This window comes from Triticum urartu, chromosome 7A (genome assembly GCF_056163025.1).
Source record: "Triticum urartu cultivar PI428250 chromosome 7A, HENAU_Tu73, whole genome shotgun sequence".
Taxonomy (NCBI): domain Eukaryota; kingdom Viridiplantae; phylum Streptophyta; class Magnoliopsida; order Poales; family Poaceae; genus Triticum; species Triticum urartu.
In genome coordinates, this window is record NC_141879.1 from 615,977,894 (window position 1) to 615,995,500 (window position 17,607).

Below are 17,607 nucleotides of genomic sequence, written 5' to 3' on the forward strand. Positions count from 1 at the left end.
TGTGTGCTGATGATCATTTAGCTGACTTGTGTGATGATGCTTATGCTTACATTCGTTGATATGCTTATGCTTGTGTGATGATGATCTATTGTTGTCATGATGCTTATGCTTACGTTCGTTGATATGTGCTGCTGATATGTGCTGTTATATATGTGATGTTATCTGAATTGAACTGATTTGAAAACAAACAGAAAAAAGAAAAAATCATTAAAAGCAAACTATGCCGACGGCTAGGCCGTCGGCATAGGGCCAGCGTCAGCTCCCAGTTGCTGACACGTGGGCACCTATGCCGACGGCCCAGCCGTCGGCATAGTTTGAAATTAAGCCGACGGTCCGGCCGTCGGCATAGGTGCCCACGTGTCAGCAACTGGGATCTCTGTTTGAAGTCTATGCCGACGGCCTGGCCGTCGGCTTAATCTCAGACTATGCCGACGGCTGGGCCGTCGGCATAGCCCTGGCCCACGAGCAGCGGACGGTCGGCACGTGGCACATCTATGCCGACGGTCTAGCCGTCGGCACAGTTTTCTACTAAGCCGACGGCCAGGCCGTCGGCATAGGGGTGCCACGTGGAGACAAGTCGTTGGGCAGACTTGACGGCGGCCGCCGTTAGGCGATAACGTTGCCGACGGCCTTGGCCGTCGGCATAGATGTACGGACACCGTCGGGATAGGTCTTATGCCGACGGCCCTTCTATGCCGACGGCCTTTCTGGCTACGCCGACGGATATTTTGCCGACGGCCCTATGCCGACGGGGGCCGTCGGCATAGGCCTGTCCCGACGGCCATTCAGGGCTATGCCGATGGCCCTGGCCGTCGGCATAGGGTGCGATTCCGGTAGTGTATAGATCACATCAAACATGTCAAAATATATAACCAAGAAGGAGGGGTGGTATAGATCGAAAATATAAACTGAAACTGACATATGCAATTGAGAGAAGAGGCTATGGAGCGTCTTGACTTGCGAGGAAAGAATGCAGCAAATAGAAGAAAGATACAACAATGGAACATGGCAAACCAATAACATGCACATAAGGCAGTTATTTAGGGAAAGTTATGAGAGTAATTCGTAATAAAGATAAATTTTTCATCCATTATGTTTTTTTTGGATGTTCTGGATTGATTGGAACAAACCTATCTTGTGTGTTTTGTTTACTCTATATTTGAAGGGTAAACCCGAGCTGCAATAAAATCTTTCAGTCCCAAACAAGTTGTTAAACCCAAGTGAACAATAAAGTTAAATTGATTGCATGCTATTTGTAGCATACTAGTGATTTCTTGATGATTTTCTATAAAAAAATATTTTGAGAATAAAATATTTAGTAGTAGCGCTCGCATGCAAATATTGTTAGAAAATGTCAAAAGGGATTAAATGCCATTTAAATCAGCTACCATATAGTCCCTCCATTTGGATTTACAAGGCTTACTTGTTTTGCATCAAGCCAAACTTTTTTAAGTTGCAAATTTGACATAGTGTATGAAAACAGTTACCATAGGGCGTATTTGTCTTGTATTGGGTCAATTACCTCACTCTTGCCATGACGGCGGAGAAAAGGTCGCTCGAGGCGTCTACGTGGCGAGTTGACAGTGCGGCGGCGACGAGCGACGGCGAGACAGGCCGCGGCAGCGTGCTGCCGTGCTCGTCGCCCTCGATCCAATCGTGAAAGTCGAAGAGGGAGGGAGGGAGTGGGAGAGGCGTATACGTGGGCCTCTAAGGGCATCTCCAGCCGGCCCCCCAAGATGCCCTCCCAGGCCACTTTTTAGACGCCGGCGTGCAAAAAACGCCCCACTCGGGCCCCTAGAAAGTTGTTTTTCGCCGGATTTGACGAAAGTTAGCGCCGACACACCCACCCCAATCCCAGGCCCCTGGGGGGCAGCTGGGGACGCCGACATGTCTTTTTTGCATGCACAGGCCCACTTGCCAGCCCCTCTTTCTTCCCTCTCTCTCCTCTCTCCTTTCCTTTCTCTTTTCTTTCTCTTCTCTCCTCTTCTTTTCCATCCGCCACCTACCACACACACAGCCGAAGCGGAGCACGCATGGCCGCAGAGGGGCTCGTGCCCGGCGCGGAGCGGACAGCGCATGGCCGGGGCGGGGCTCGCGCTCGCCGGCCATCTTCGACGTCGCCGGTGAGCAGTCCCCTTGCATCACCACCAACAGCTTCCCCACCGCTTCCGGCACGGCTGCCAGCGCCTCCCTCATCTTCCGTCCCCGCCTCCCGCGCAGCAGGACAGCCACAACAACGCCACCACGGCCTCGCGCCCCATTTGCCCATCACGGCCGCCGACGCGGCTGCAGTGGGCCGCCTCTACTACAGCATCAGCGCGGACTCCGCCGCGGCTGTGGGCGCGGCCGCCACGGCGAGTGCGAGCGCGGGCACTGCGTCGGCTCGGACCATCGACGCTCGGGCAATCCACGCGCGTACCTGCACAGCCGCGGCCATGCACAGGATGGCTGCCGGTGATGCAGCCTCCTTGAGGATCCTCACCAGATCGGTTTCTTGGCATCTTCGCTGACTCCGCCCGCAGACAAGACGGCAGCCATGGCCTCCACGGCCATCTTGACCCGTCCATGCTTCTCCGTGTCGTCCCGGGTCAGGTAGGGCACCATCTCCGGCGCCATGGTGGCCAGGATCCTCACCGCGTCGATGTGCGCGTCGGTGCCCCCGCCCGCGCACTCCACGGCGCATGGCCGGGGCGGGGGCTCGCTGTTGGGGAACGTAGCAGAAATTCAAAATTTTTCTACGTGTCACCAAGATCTATCTATGGAGAGACCAGCCACGAGGGGAAGGAGAGTGCATCTACATACCCTTGTAGATCGCTAAGCGGAAGCGTTCAAGAGAACGGGGTTGATGGAGTCGTACTCGTCGTGATCCAAATCACCGATGATCCTAGTGCCGAACGGACGGCACCTCCGTGTTCAACACACGTACAGCCCGGTGATGTCTCCTACGCCTTGATCCAGCAAGGGGAGAGGGAGAGGTTGAGGAAGACTCCATCCAGCAGCAGCACAACGGCGTGGTGGTGGGGGAGGAGCGTGGTGATCCAGCAGGGCTTCGCCAAGCACCATGAGATATGAGGAGAAAGAGAGGGGTAGGGCTGCGCCAAGATAGAGAGGAACTCGTGTGTTGTGGGCAGCCCAAACCTCAAGTATATATAGGGGAAGGGGAGGGGCTGCGCCCCCACCTAGGGTTCCCTCCCTAGGGGTGGCGGCAGCCCCCTAGATCCCATCTAGGGGCGGCCAAGGGGAGGGGAGAGGGGGAGGCGCACCAGGGTGGGCCTTAGGGCCCATCTGCCCTAGGGTTTGCCCCCCTTTCCCACTCCCTTGCGCCTTGGGCCTTGGTGGGGGGCGCACCAGCCCACCTGGGGCTGGTCCCCTCCCAAACTTGGCCTATGCATCCCTCCGGGGCTTGTGGCCCCACTTAGTGAACCCCCGGGACCCTCCCGGTGGTCCCGGTACGTTACCGATAAAATCCGAAACTTTTCCGGTGACCAAAATAGGACTTCCTATATATAAATCTTTACCTCCGGACCATTCCGGAACTCCTCGTGACGTCCGGGATCTCATCCGGGACTCCTAACAACATTCGGTAACCACATACAAACTTCCTTTATAACCCTAGCGTCATCGAACCTTAAGTGTGCAGACCCTACGGGTTCGGGAACCATGCAGACATGACCGAGACGTTCTCCAGTCAATAACCAACAGCGGGATCTGGATACCCATGTTGGCTCCCACATGCTCCACGATGATCTCATCAGATGAACCACGATGTCAAGGACTTAATCAATCCCGTATACAATTCCCTTTGTCTATCGGTACGATACTTGCCCGAGATTCGATTGTCGGTATCCCGATACCTTGTTCAATCTCGTTACCGGCAAGTCTCTTTACTTGTTCCGTAACACATCATCCCGTGATCAACTCCTTGATCACATTGTGCACATTATGATGATGTCCTACCGAGTGGGCCCAGAGATACCTCTCCGTTTATACGGAGTGACAAATCCCAGTCTCGATTCGTGCCAACCCAACAGACACTTTCGGAGATACCTGTAGTGTACCTTTATAGCCACCCAGTTACGTTGTGACGTTTGGCACACCCAAAGCACTCCTACGGTATCCGGGAGTTGCACAATCTCATGGTCTAAGGAAATGATACTTGGCATTAGAAAAGCTTTAGCATGCGAACTACATGATCTTTATGCTAGGCTTAGGATTGGGTCTTGTCCATCACATCATTCTCCTAATGATGTGATCCCGTTATCAATGACATTCAATGTCCATGGTCAGGAAACCGTAACCATCTATTGATCAACGAGCTAGTCAACTAGAGGCTTACTAGGGACATGGTGTTGTCTATGTATCCACACATGTATCTGAGTTTCCTGTCAATACAATTCTAGCATGGACAATAAACGATTATCATGAACAAGGAAATATAATAATAACCAATTTATTATTGCCTCTAGGGCATATTTCCAACAGTCTCCCACTTGCACTAGAGTCAATAATCCAGTTCACATCGATATGTGATTAACACTCAAGGTCACATCCCCATGTGACTAACACCCAAAGAGTCTACTAGAATCAATAATCTAGTTCACATTATCATGTGATTAACACTCATGAGTTCTGGGTTTGATCATGTTATGCTTGTGAGAGATGTTATAGTCAACGGATCTGAACCTTTTAGATCCGTGTGTGCTTTACAAATCTCTATGTCATCTCCTAGATGCAGCTACTACGTTCTATTTGGAGCTATTCCAAATAATTGTTCTACTACACGAATCCAGTTTACTACTCAGAATAATCTTGATTAGTGTCAATGTTTGCATCGGCGTAACCCTTTACGACGAACTCTTTTACCACCTCCATAATCGAGAAAATTCCTTAGTCCACTAGTTACTAAGGATAACTTTGACCGCTGTCCTGTGGTCCATTCTTGGATCACTCTTGTACCCCTTGACTGACTTATGGCAAGGCACACTTCAGGTGCGGTACACAGCATAGCATACTGTAGAGAGCCTATGACAAAAGCATAGGGGACGACTTTCGTCCTTCCTCTTTCTTCTGCCGTGGTCGAGCTTTAAGTCTTAACTTCATACCTTACAACTCAGGAAAGAACTCCTTCTTTGACTGATCCATCTTGAACACCTTCAAGATCATGTCAAGGTATGTGCTCATTTGAAAGTACCATTAAGTATTTTGATCTATCCTTATAGATCTTGATGCTCAATGTTCAAGTAGCTTAATCCAGGCTTTCCATTGAAAAACACTTTCCAAATAACCCTATATGCTTTCCAGAAATTCTACGTCATTTCTGATCAACAATATGTCAACAACATATATTTATCAGAAATTCTATAGTGCTCCCACTCACTTCTTTGGAAATACAAGTTTCTCATAAAATTTGTATACACCCAAAACTTTGATCATCTTATCAAAGCATACATTCCAACTCCGAGATGCTTACTCCAGTCCTTAGAAGGATTGCTGGAGCTTTGCATACTTGTTAGCATCTTTCAGGATTGACAAAACCTTTCGGTTTGTATCACATACAACCTTTCCTCAAGAAAATCGTCGAGGAAACAATGTTTTGACATCCTATCTGCATGATTTCATAAATAATGCAGTAATCGCTAATATAATTCCAACAGACTCTTAGCATCGCTACGAGTGAGAAAGTCTCATCGTAGTCAACTCCTTGAACTTGTCGGAAAACATCTTAACGACAAGTCGAGCTTTCTTAATGGTGATACTTACCATCATTGTCCGTCTTTCTTTTAAAATCCATATGTACCTAACAGCCTTACAACCATCAAGTAGTTCTTCCAAAGTCTACACTTTGTTTTCATATATGGATCCTCTCTCGGATTATATGGCCTCGAGCCATTTTGGAATCCAGGCCCACCATCGCTTCTCCATAGCTCGTAGGTTCATTGTTGTCTAGCAACATGACTTCCAAGACAGGATTACGTACCACTCTGAAGTAGTACGCATCCTTGTCATTCCACGAGGTTTGGTAGTGACTTGATCTGAAGTTTTATGATCACTATCATAAGCTTCCACTTCAATTGGTGTAGGTGCCACAGGAACAACTCCCTGTGCCCTGCCACACACTAGTTGAAGAGGCGGTTTAATAACCTTATCAAGTCTCCACCATCCTCCCACTCAATTCTTTCGAGAGAAAATTTTCCTCGAGAAAGGACCCGATTCTAGAAACAATCCCTTATTGCTTTCGAATCTGAGACAGGAGGTATACCCAACTGTTTGGGTGTCTTATGAAGATGCATTTATCCGCTTTGGGTTCGAGCTTATCAGCCTGAAACTTTTTCACATAAGCGTTGCAGCCCCAAACTTTTAAGAAATGACTGCTTAGGTTTCTCTAAACCATAGTTCATACGGTGTCATCTCATCGGAATTACGTGATGCCCAATTTAAAGTGAATGTGGTTGTCTCTAATGCCTAACCCATAAACTATCGTGGTAATTCGATAAGAGACATCATGGTATGCATCATATCCAATAGGGTGCAGTTATGATGTTCGGGCACACCATCACACTGTGGTGTTCCAGACTGTATTAGTTGTGAAACAATTTCCACAATGTCTTAATTTTGTGCCAAACTCGTAATTCAGATATTCATCTCTATGATCATATCATAGATATTTTATCCTCTTGTCACGACGATCTTTCAACTTCACCCTGAAATTACTTGAACCTTTCAATAATTCAGACACGTGATTCATCAAGTAAATACACTCAACATCTACTCAAATCATCTGTGAAGTAAGAACATAACGATATCTACTACACGCCTCAGCACTCATTGGACTGCACACATCAAAATGTATTACTTCCAACAAGTTGCTTTCTAGTTCCATTTTACTGAAAACGAGGCTTTCAGTCATCTTGCCCATGTGGTATGATTTGCATGTCTCAAGTGATTCAAAATCAAGTGAGTCCAAATGGTCCATTTGCATGGAGTTTCTTCATGCATATACACCAATAGACATGGTTCGCATGTCTCAAACTTTTCAAAACAAGTGAGCCCAGAGATCCATCAACATGGAGCTTCTTCATGCGTTTTATACCGATATGACTTACGTGGCAGTGCCACAAGTAGGTGGTACTATCATTACTATCTTATATCTTTTGGCATGAACATGTGTATCACTATGATCGAGATTCAATAAACCATTCATTTTAGGTGCAAGACCATTGAAGGTATTATTCAAATAAACAGAGTAACCATTATTCTACTTAAATGAATAACCGTATTGCGATAGACATAATCCAATCATGTCTATGCTCAACGCAAACACCAATCTCGATGGTAGAGGGAGCGTGCGATGCTTGATCATATCAACATTGGAAACACTTCCAACACATATCGTCAGCTCACCTTTACCTAGTCTCCGTTTATTCCGTAGCTTTTATTTCGAGTTACTAACACTTAGCAACCGAACCGGTATCTAATACCCTGGTGCTACTAGGAGTACTAGTAAAGTACACATCAACACAATGTATATCCAATATACTTCTATCGACCTTGCCAGCCTTCTAATCTACCAAGTATCTAGGGTGGTTCTGCTTCAGTGACTGTTCCCCTTATTACAGAAGCACTTAGTCTCGGGCTTGGGTTCAACTTTGGGTTTCTTCACTAGAACAGCAACTGATTTGTTGTTCCATGAAGTATCCCTTTCTTGCCCTTGCCCTTCTTGAAACTAGTGGTTTTACTAACCATCAACGATTGATGCTCCCTTTTGATTTCTACTTTCGCGGTGTCGCGAATAGCTCAAGGATCATATCTATCCCTGATATGTCATAGTTCATCACGAAGCTCTAGCAGCTTGGTGGCAATGACTTCGGAGAAACATTACTGTTTCATCTGGAAGATCAACTCCCACTCGATTCAAATGATTGTTGTACTCAGACAATCTGAGCACAAGTTCAACAATTGAGCTTTTCTCCCTTAGTTTGCAGGCTAAGAAAATCGTCGGAGGTCTTATACCTCTTGACGTGGGCACGAGCCTGAAATCCCAATTTCAGCCCTTGAAACATCTCATATGTTTCGTGACGTTTTAAAACGTCTTCGGTGCCTCAACTCTAAACCGTTTAACTGAACTATACGTAGTTATCAAAATGTGTATGTCAGATGTTCGCAACATCCACAAACGACGTTCGAGGTTCAGCACACTGAGCGGTGCATTAAGGACATAAGCCTTCTATGAAGCAATGAGGACAATCCTCAGTTTACGGACCTAGTCCGCATGATTGCTACTATCAACTTTCAACTAAATTTTCTCTAGGAACATGTCTAAACAGTAGAACTAAAGCACGAGCTACGACATAATTTGCGAAGACCTTTTGACTATGTTCAGGATAATTAAGTTCATCTTATGAACTCCCACTCAGATAGACATCCCTCTAGTCATCTAAGTGATTACATGATCCGAGTCAACTAGGCCGTGTACGATCATCACGTGAGACGGACTAGTCAACATCGGTGAACATCTTCATGTTGATCGTATCTATCATATGACTCATGCTCGACCTTTCGGTCTCTTGTGTTCCGAGGCCATGTCTGTACATGCTAGGCTCGTCAAGTCAACCTAAGTGTTTTGCATGTGTTCCGAGACCATGTCTGTACATGCTAGGCTCGTCAACACCCGTTGTATTCGAACGTAAGAATTTATCACACCCGATCATCACGTGGTGCTTCGAAACGACGAACTTTCGCAACGGTTCACAGTTAGGGGAAACACTTTCTTGAAATTTTAATGAGGGATCATCTTATTTACTACCGTCGTTCTAAGCAAATAAGATGCAAACACATGATAAACATCACATGCAATCAAATAGTGACATGATATGGCCATCATCACTTTGCTCTTTTTGATCTCCATCTTCGGGGCTCCATGATCATCATCGTCACCGGCATGACACCATGATCTCCATCATCGTGTCTTCATGAAGTTGTCTCGCCAACTATTACTTCTACTACTACAGCTAACGGTTAGCAATAAAGTAAAGTAATTACATGACGTTTATGTTGACACGTAGGTCATAAATAAATTAAGACAACTCCTATGGCTCCTGCCAGTTGTCATACTCATCGACATGCAAGTCGTGATTCCTATTACAAGAACATGATCATCTCATACATCACATATATCATTCATCACATCCTTTGGCCATATCACATCACATAGCATACCCTGCAAAAACAAGTTAGACGTCCTCTAATTGTTGTTTGCATGTTTTACGTGGCTGCTATGGGTTTCTAGCAAGAACGTTTCTTACCTACACAAAACCACAACGTGATATGCCAATTGCTATTTACCCTTAATAAGGACCCTTTTCATCGAATCCGATCCGATTAAAGTGGGAGAGATAGACACCCGCCAGCCACCTTATGCAACTAGTGCATGTTTGTCGGTGGAACCGGTCTCACGTAAGCTTACGTGTAAGGTTGGTCCGGGCCGCTTCATCCCACAATGCCGCCGAATCAAGATTGGACTAGTAACGGTAAGCATATTGAACAAAATCAACGCCCACAACTACTTTGTGTTCTACTCGTGCATGGAATCTACGCAATAGACCTAGCTCATGATGCCACTGTTGGGGAACGTAGCAGAAATTCAAAATTTTCCTACGTGTCACCAAGATCTATCTATGGAGAGACCAGCAACGAGGGGAAGGAGAGTGCATCTACATACCCTTGTAGATCGCTAAGAGGAAGCGTTCAAGAGAACGGGGGTGATGGAGTCGTACTCGTCGTGATCCAAATCACCGATGATCCTAGTGCCGAACGGACGGCACCTCCGTGTTCAACACACGTACAGCCCGGTGACGTCTCCTACGCCTTGATCCAGCAAGGGGAGAGGGAGAGGTTGAGGAAGACTCCATCCAGCAGCAGCACAACGGCGTAGTGGTGGTGGAGGAGCGTGGTGATCCAGCAGGGCTTCGCCAAGCACCGCGAGATATGAGGTAAAAGAGAGGGGTAGGGCTGCGCCAAGAAGGAGAGGAACTCGTGTGTTGTGGGCAGCCCAAACCTCAAGTATATATAGGGGAAGGGGAGGGGCTGCGCCCCACCTAGGGTTCCCTCCCTAGGGGTGGCGGCAGCCCCCTAGATCCCATCTAGGGGCGGCCAAGGGGAGGGGAGAGGGGAAGGCGCACCAGGGTGGGCCTTAGGGCCCATCTGCCCTAGGGTTTGCCCCCCTTTCCCACTCCCTTGCGCCTTGAGCCTTGGTGGGGGGCGCACCAGCCCACCTGGGGCTGGTCCCCTCCCACACTTGGCCATGCATCCCTCCGGGGCTTGTGGCCCCACTTAGTGGACCCCCGGGACCCTCCCGGTGGTCCCGGTACGTTACCGATAAAATCCGAAACTTTTCCGGTGACCAAAATAGGACTTCCTATATATAAATCTTTACCTCCGGACCATTCCGGAACTCCTCGTGACGTCCGGGATCTCATCCGGGACTCCTAACAACATTCGGTAACCACATACAAACTTCCTTTATAACCCTAGCGTCATCGAACCTTAAGTGTGCAGACCCTACGGGTTCGGGAACCATGCAGACATGACCGAGACGTTCTCCAGTCAATAACCAACAGCGGGATCTGGATACCCATGTTGGCTCCCACATGCTCCACGATGATCTCATCAGATGAACCACGATGTCAAGGACTTAATCAATCCCGTATACAATTCCCTTTGTCTATCGGTACGATACTTGCCCGAGATTCGATTGTCGGTATCCCGATACCTTGTTCAATCTCGTTACCGGCAAGTCTCTTTACTCGTTCCGTAACACATCATCCCGTGATCAACTCCTTGATCACATTGTGCACATTATGATGATGTCCTACCGAGTGGGCCCAGAGATACCTCTCCGTTTATACGGAGTGACAAATCCCAGTCTCGATTCGTGCCAACCCAACAGACACTTTCGGAGATACCTGTAGTGTACCTTTATAGCCACCCAGTTACGTTGTGACGTTTGGCACACCCAAAGCACTCCTACGGTATCCGGGAGTTGCACAATCTCATGGTCTAAGGAAATGATACTTGGCATTAGAAAAGCTTTAGCATGCGAACTACATGATCTTTATGCTAGGCTTAGGATTGGGTCTTGTCCATCACATCATTCTCCTAATGATGTGATCCCGTTATCAATGACATTCAATGTCCATGGTCAGGAAACCGTAACCATCTATTGATCAACGAGCTAGTCAACTAGAGGCTTACTAGGGACATGGTGTTGTCTATGTATCCACACATGTATCTGAGTTTCCTGTCAATACAATTCTAGCATGGACAATAAACGATTATCATGAACAAGGAAATATAATAATAACCAATTTATTATTGCCTCTAGGGCATATTTCCAACACTCGCGCTCGCGCAGCTGTGGCGGGGGGCTCGCGTGGCCGGAGCGGAGCACGCGTAGCCGGGGAGGGGCTCGCGCGCGCATGGCCGGGGCGGGGAGGGCCTCGTCTTCTTCGTCCTCGCAGTGGCCGTCCCCATGGCCGCGAGCGAGCAGGGGGAGCTGGTGCGTGCGTGCACGCGCGGGCGGCAGCAGCGGAGGGCGGCCACGGCCAGGCGCGGGCGCAAGCTGCTGGAAGGCGACGCGTTCGACGGCCTCGCTTGAGGGTGGAAACGGCTGGAGATCTTTTCACCCCCAAGCCAAAAATTTCGCGGGCAGCCCCACAAGCGGCGAAAAAAATGCCTCCTGAGGGCCGAACGGTTGGAGATGCCCTAATGGGCTTGAGGCTGCATGGCCGTGTCCTGCCGTATCCCGAGGGCGTCCCCGGCGTATCGTCATTTTTTTCTTTTTTAATAATAATCAGAAGTCATGATACGCACGGCCTGGGTATCCCGGCCGTATCGTGCGTATCGCCATATCGGCGACGTGCGGTACATGGACACGCCAGCTTTTGACGTATATCGGTGCTTCATCATAGGATAGGAGATATGATGCCAGTGGGATCCACGCCATTGCCGCGCGTAGGATCGATCAACCCATCTTCTATGTTGGAACTGAAAATGTACAAAGCGGATGCTTAAAGCTTTCCCAGGTTTTCTCGCTACAGACTCGTGAAAGATGCGGGTTTCAGAGTTGCACGCATCTTCTCTCGTACTAGTAGGTTTCACATTCCTTTATGCACCTGACCTTCTTGTTTCAAACTACTTTTTTTTAACACAATACACACGTAGGCGCTCATATACGGCATATCATCTTGAATGAATTTTATAAAGTCTGGTGGGCCGGGATACCACAGTCCCTCTAACCATCCAATCATAGGTTGGTTCGCTCAAACTACGTATTTTAAAACGTATGCTTTCTCCGTCCGATCGCACTTCCTCTGCTTTATCTAAGGTGTATTGTTTCAGGCACGGTGACCGAAGCAACAAATTATAGATAATTTAAGATAAAAATACCCTTGATAATTTTGTTGGTTAGTGGTAAGTAAATCAGTTAGGCTATGAAATGAAGAGATACTGACAATCAGGAGAGAGATACTTTATTTTCTTTTTCTAGAAAAAGAGATACATGCAATCAGAAGAGATATTATTTCCTTTATTTTGAAGGGCTAAAAGAGAGATTACGAGATATTAGAAAAAATGCACCTTACATTGTTGGATTTTATCATAAACATATGCACCTTATATAAAGGAACGGAGGGAGTATTGATCTGCATCATTCTATAACCTGGGGTAATGGGGGAAACGCGGTGTTGCAACATCATCCCTGCTCCATGTTTGAGTGGATGTAAATGAATCTTCTTCTTTTTTACGAAAATGATGCCACTAGTGCAGAACCGGGCAATAGCACCGGTTCGTAAGGCCCTTTAGTGCCGGTTCGGTAACCGGCACTAAATTGTGGGCACTAAAGGTCCCCCCCCTTTAGTACCGGTTCAGCACGAACCGATGCTAAATTGTGGGCGCGTAGAACATTAGTATCGGTTGGTAACACCAACCGGTACTAAATGTTTGGGTGTGTTTTGGTTTTATTTTTTATTTTCACTTTAATTTTGTGTTTTTAATTTAATTTAGTGATTGTTTTACATTATAATGATTTTTTAAATCATTAGGTGAATGTACCGCAGATTAGTTTGACTGGATGCATGTGGATCCTAGCTAAGTCATCAAGTATATGTCATATCCATATTATATATACTTGATCACCTAATTAAGTGATCGAGGTAATATGGATATGGCATATACTTGATTACTTAGCTAGAATCCATCCAGTTGAAACTAATATGCAGTTTCTTTCATAAATGATATAATAACTCATCATCATCATCATATTAATATCAAAACTCTTGCATCATATATATCATCACCAACAACAGTTTTCATAGCTAGCTAAAAATCATCATATAATAGTCGTCTCATTACCACTACTTAATCATCATATAGTCATTACCGCTATCTAATCACCACCAACACTAGTTTAAAGAAGAAACATTCACTTGTACCAGAAGCAAAGATATCATCGAGTTCAACATGGTAATGATATTATAAGCGTTCATAACACCACAAAAGCAAATCACTCTTTGAGATTAAGTTCAGGACGAAGAACACGGACATGAGAGGACAAGTACTAAGAGCATGAACTAGCTAATTAATCACTCCTACTGCTCTCTCTCATGTAAAATAGTATAGAACATGTATAGCTTTGCTGATTCATCATATTGGAGCATGCAGATGAACCTGTCTCCTAATCGTGGGTTGCGCTTCTGATTGCTGCCCCCTGGTACTTCTCTGTGATCGTTCACAATTTTGCTCCAATATTTTACTATTAAGCATTCCTCGCTATTAGAAATCCTGAATGCACTAAAGTGCATTGTAGGATATCTTGGCTGTAAGCTAACAATATTCATGGTACCTTTAGTCTCGATCCAATCAGGCACAACATTCATCAGGAGTCCTTGTTGAAGAACATCGTATAGTAACATACTTAGCAATAAAGTTTAGCTTAAAAAATAATGTATGCAAAAGATGCACTAAGGAGAAATAGTAGAAATCTTACCATCTTTCCTAAATATATGTGATCGTAGTTTAGTACGAACACTATTGGTCGCACGTTTTGAGTACTAACATTTCTAAGTGCAGGAAAAAAATTGTTTTGACAACATCAAGATCCTCAAGCCATGAAACATAATGACTTGTCTCCTCGCAGTTTAGTTCAGCCCCGGGACAGTGGACGGTCCTGTCTACTAAGCGCCGGACATGTTTGCTTGATTGGAAGTAAGCTGTCAATATAAATTGAGATCTATTAATTATTCAACTGGTTCAAATACCAAGCCCCGAGACAGTGGAAGCATGCAGATGATACCATGCTAAATTTCAACATTTTCACAGTTCATTTTGTAGAGATTTTCAATTTCACGGTCATTTAGCTCTTTAAACAATTCGGTTAATGATTGAAAAACAACAAATGATGTCAGTACATGTTGGAAGTTGATGTCGTCGCATTGAATGTTGCATACGGAACACAAGAAGTTCGGAGTTCAAATAAGTTATTAAAAATAAAAAAGAGGTGCAATGCTGGTTAATTTGCTTCAAGCCTTTCGGAATAGTGTAGACTACACTGCACATAGCTCAGTGCAATCTATGCTATTCCGAAAGGCTTGAAGCTAATCAACGTGCAGGTGAGCATTGCGCCTCTTCGTCATTGTCTCTCACTCACGACTTATAAACCGCTTATACTGTCTCTCTCTTGGCGAGGTGGGACTAAAAATCAGCTTACTAAGAAACTCTAGTACCGGTTCATGCCATGAACCGGTACTAAAGGTCGTCGTGGGGGCCCCAGCCTGACCACTGGCCTCATTAGTACTGGTTCATGGCATGAACCGGTATTAAAGGTTGCCCACGAACCGGTACTAATGATGCCCGCCCGCCTAGCCGTTGAAACCGGCACTAATGGTCACATTCGTGTCGGCTCAAATTCAACCCGACACTAATGTGCTTCACATTTGACCCTTTTTTTACTAGTGTGCAAATCTACTACTCGGAATGAGTATTAAAGTTTACTGAAAGTACAAAGCACATCAAGCACCCGAGTTTGCCAGCAAGGAAATTAAAGTTGTATAATTAACAACAGCTCCCTCTGTTCACAAATATAAGATATTTTGGATATTTCAATATGAATTATATACGGGCTGAAATGAATGAACAAATACATTAAAACCTGTTTATATACATCCAATTCAAAAAAGTTAGAACATCTTATATTTGTGAACGGATGGAATACTAATTATAAATTATTTTCTCTCTTATGTGCACGAGACAAAATATCATTGTTATCCTGTTATTTATTTTGACACGGCTCTTTCTTTCCCCTCTTGCAAGGCGACTAGGGTGAAGCCTTTCTCCCCTCGATTTCCTTCAGCGAGCCTATGTATTGCATCCCTTCTGTCTACCGCTGGTGGTGAACCTAGTTTTTTGGTCTTGGGGGAATCATAGTACAAATTTTGTCAAAAAATTACACAACTAATATTAAATTTTGGTCTAAGCATTGTCATAATCTCAGTAAACAATCTAAAATTGCATTAAATCGTCATGTATTAGGTTTCTTGTGGTGAAACCGCCCATCAAAGATCAAGTCCTAGACTTGGCACCGGGCGACTATGAGGTGTCTATGATGACTTCGTCAATCTCAAGATGTGATTCCGGCTCAAAGTATCTCAGAGGTGCTCATATGGATAGGGTGTGCGCGCGTGCATTCATATGATGAGTGTATGTGTGTGTATATAGGGCTTCTGCGATTGGACCGTGTTAAAAAGGAGACTGGGTTTTCGTTTCTGCCCAAACGTCTCAAAATATTTCAAACTACATTTTTCTAGGTAACTATGGCATTCTGAAAAAACTTTTTTTAGGGGATTTCTAAAAAATAATACCAATTGGGAGGGTCCTCCCTGGAAACTAAAAAGATACTGCAACTTCTTCCATATGAAAACTGAGAAAGACAGGCCTAACCAGGCGTGGCCCAAACGGAAACCAAAACGAGGCGGTTGATGGAACCACGGGGGAGGCCTGCTTGCGTTTACATCAGGCGCGGAGGCGGTTAATCAACCCGGCCTCCGAACCACACCTTCCCTCCCCCCACAAGCGGCCGTCTCTCTCGGCTTTCCGGCACGGCCCCGAACCGCAGTTCATCACGCCTCTCCCTCCTCCCCTCCGCCCGATCCGTCTTGGACTCCTGGGTGAACTCGGCACTGCCGGTGGGCTCCCCCGGAATCCCAGTGCCGCCTCCGTCACCATCCATCCGCCCCGCCCCGCCCCACCCGGCCCCGATCAGCACGCGTCGCTCTCCCCGTCCTGCGCTCGCACCGTTTTCCAGCACCACGCTCCGCGCCGCTCGGCGTTATATACCTGCCGCTTGTTGTTAGCAGTGGTGCCAATATGCCGAAAATAAGAGTCGCCCAGGAAACTGGGGTCAAGACAGGTTGCTTCCTTGCACCAGTGCCAGCACGCATGGTGGGTGCTTAACTGGCTAGTGGGAGGGCAGAACCAAAACAGTCTCTAGAAAGATACTCGGAGCTTGCGATGTCTCGCTTGCTGAAACTTCCCCGAAACCCGTCCAGAACCCCCTGGGAGTTCTGGATCGGGTCTGTCTATGGCACATCTAGATTGGTGGTGGTGTTCCTGTAGCCAAAGCGATAGGTTGTTGTGATGCTACTGTCTATGCTAAATGGACAGAAATCCGCTTCCTTTCCTCCCCATGTGGCGATGTCGCATCTCAGATAGGGTATCGGATTCCACTTTGAGTGAGCAACGCTTTGCTCGAATCGAGTCGTTCTCTCTAGAGGTCTGGCTGTCAAGATACCTCAGTTTCATGAAAGGAACTTGAACAGAGTTCTTCTTTTACCCGGTACTATGCTAGAAAACAAATTGTCTGTTCAGACCAGCAGATAAAAATGTGTCAGTGTCTCGAATCTTTTGATGGAGGCTCGATTATGAGAGGAGGGATCCAATTTTCTATTTGCAGTAGCAATTTTGTGTGTATATAATCACCACTTTCTGTAAACTCAGGATGTGATCTGTAGCCTGCACACGCACACAACATATGTTTCATGTCACTTTCATGTCACTGGGCTTGCCTTTTTCCTGTCTAGAACTCTAGATTCATGCAGTTATGGTGTACAGTATCCTTAAATTCATGAATGTTTGCCCCCCCCCCCACACCACCACCACCACCACATAGCCTAGTTGCAGATAAAGCTCATCAATTTTCTAAAAAAAATTGCCTACGAATGTGATGTGTTTAACTCGTGTGGAATCTGCTAGTTTGGCAGAGGAATCCTTACCAATTCTGGTAAGATTTTGTTTATACATCTGAATAAAAAAATGCTTTGAACTAGTTACCACATCAAAAATTCAAAAGAGAGGAAGACATGAGTAATTTTATAAGTCCACCTCCACGCCAATCAGGGCCTTGTTCTAAAACAAATCTTCTGTCGCCATCTTCTGTTGCTTCGTATACGCTCAACACCCGCTAGCACTCTTTGGAAATACCTTTTTTATAAACGGGGGCAAAAGCTTTACCTCGTCGATTAATTAAGCAGAAGAGACTTGCCTAGTTAATTAACGAAA

General features: G+C 46.1%; 1 pseudogene; it reads right to left on the reverse strand.

Moving 5' to 3' along the window:
* Positions 1–1,518: 1,518 nt before the first annotated feature.
* On the reverse strand, positions 1,519–16,490 carry LOC125519145 (uncharacterized; annotated as a pseudogene).
* Between the last annotated feature and the right edge of the window lie 1,117 nt (positions 16,491–17,607).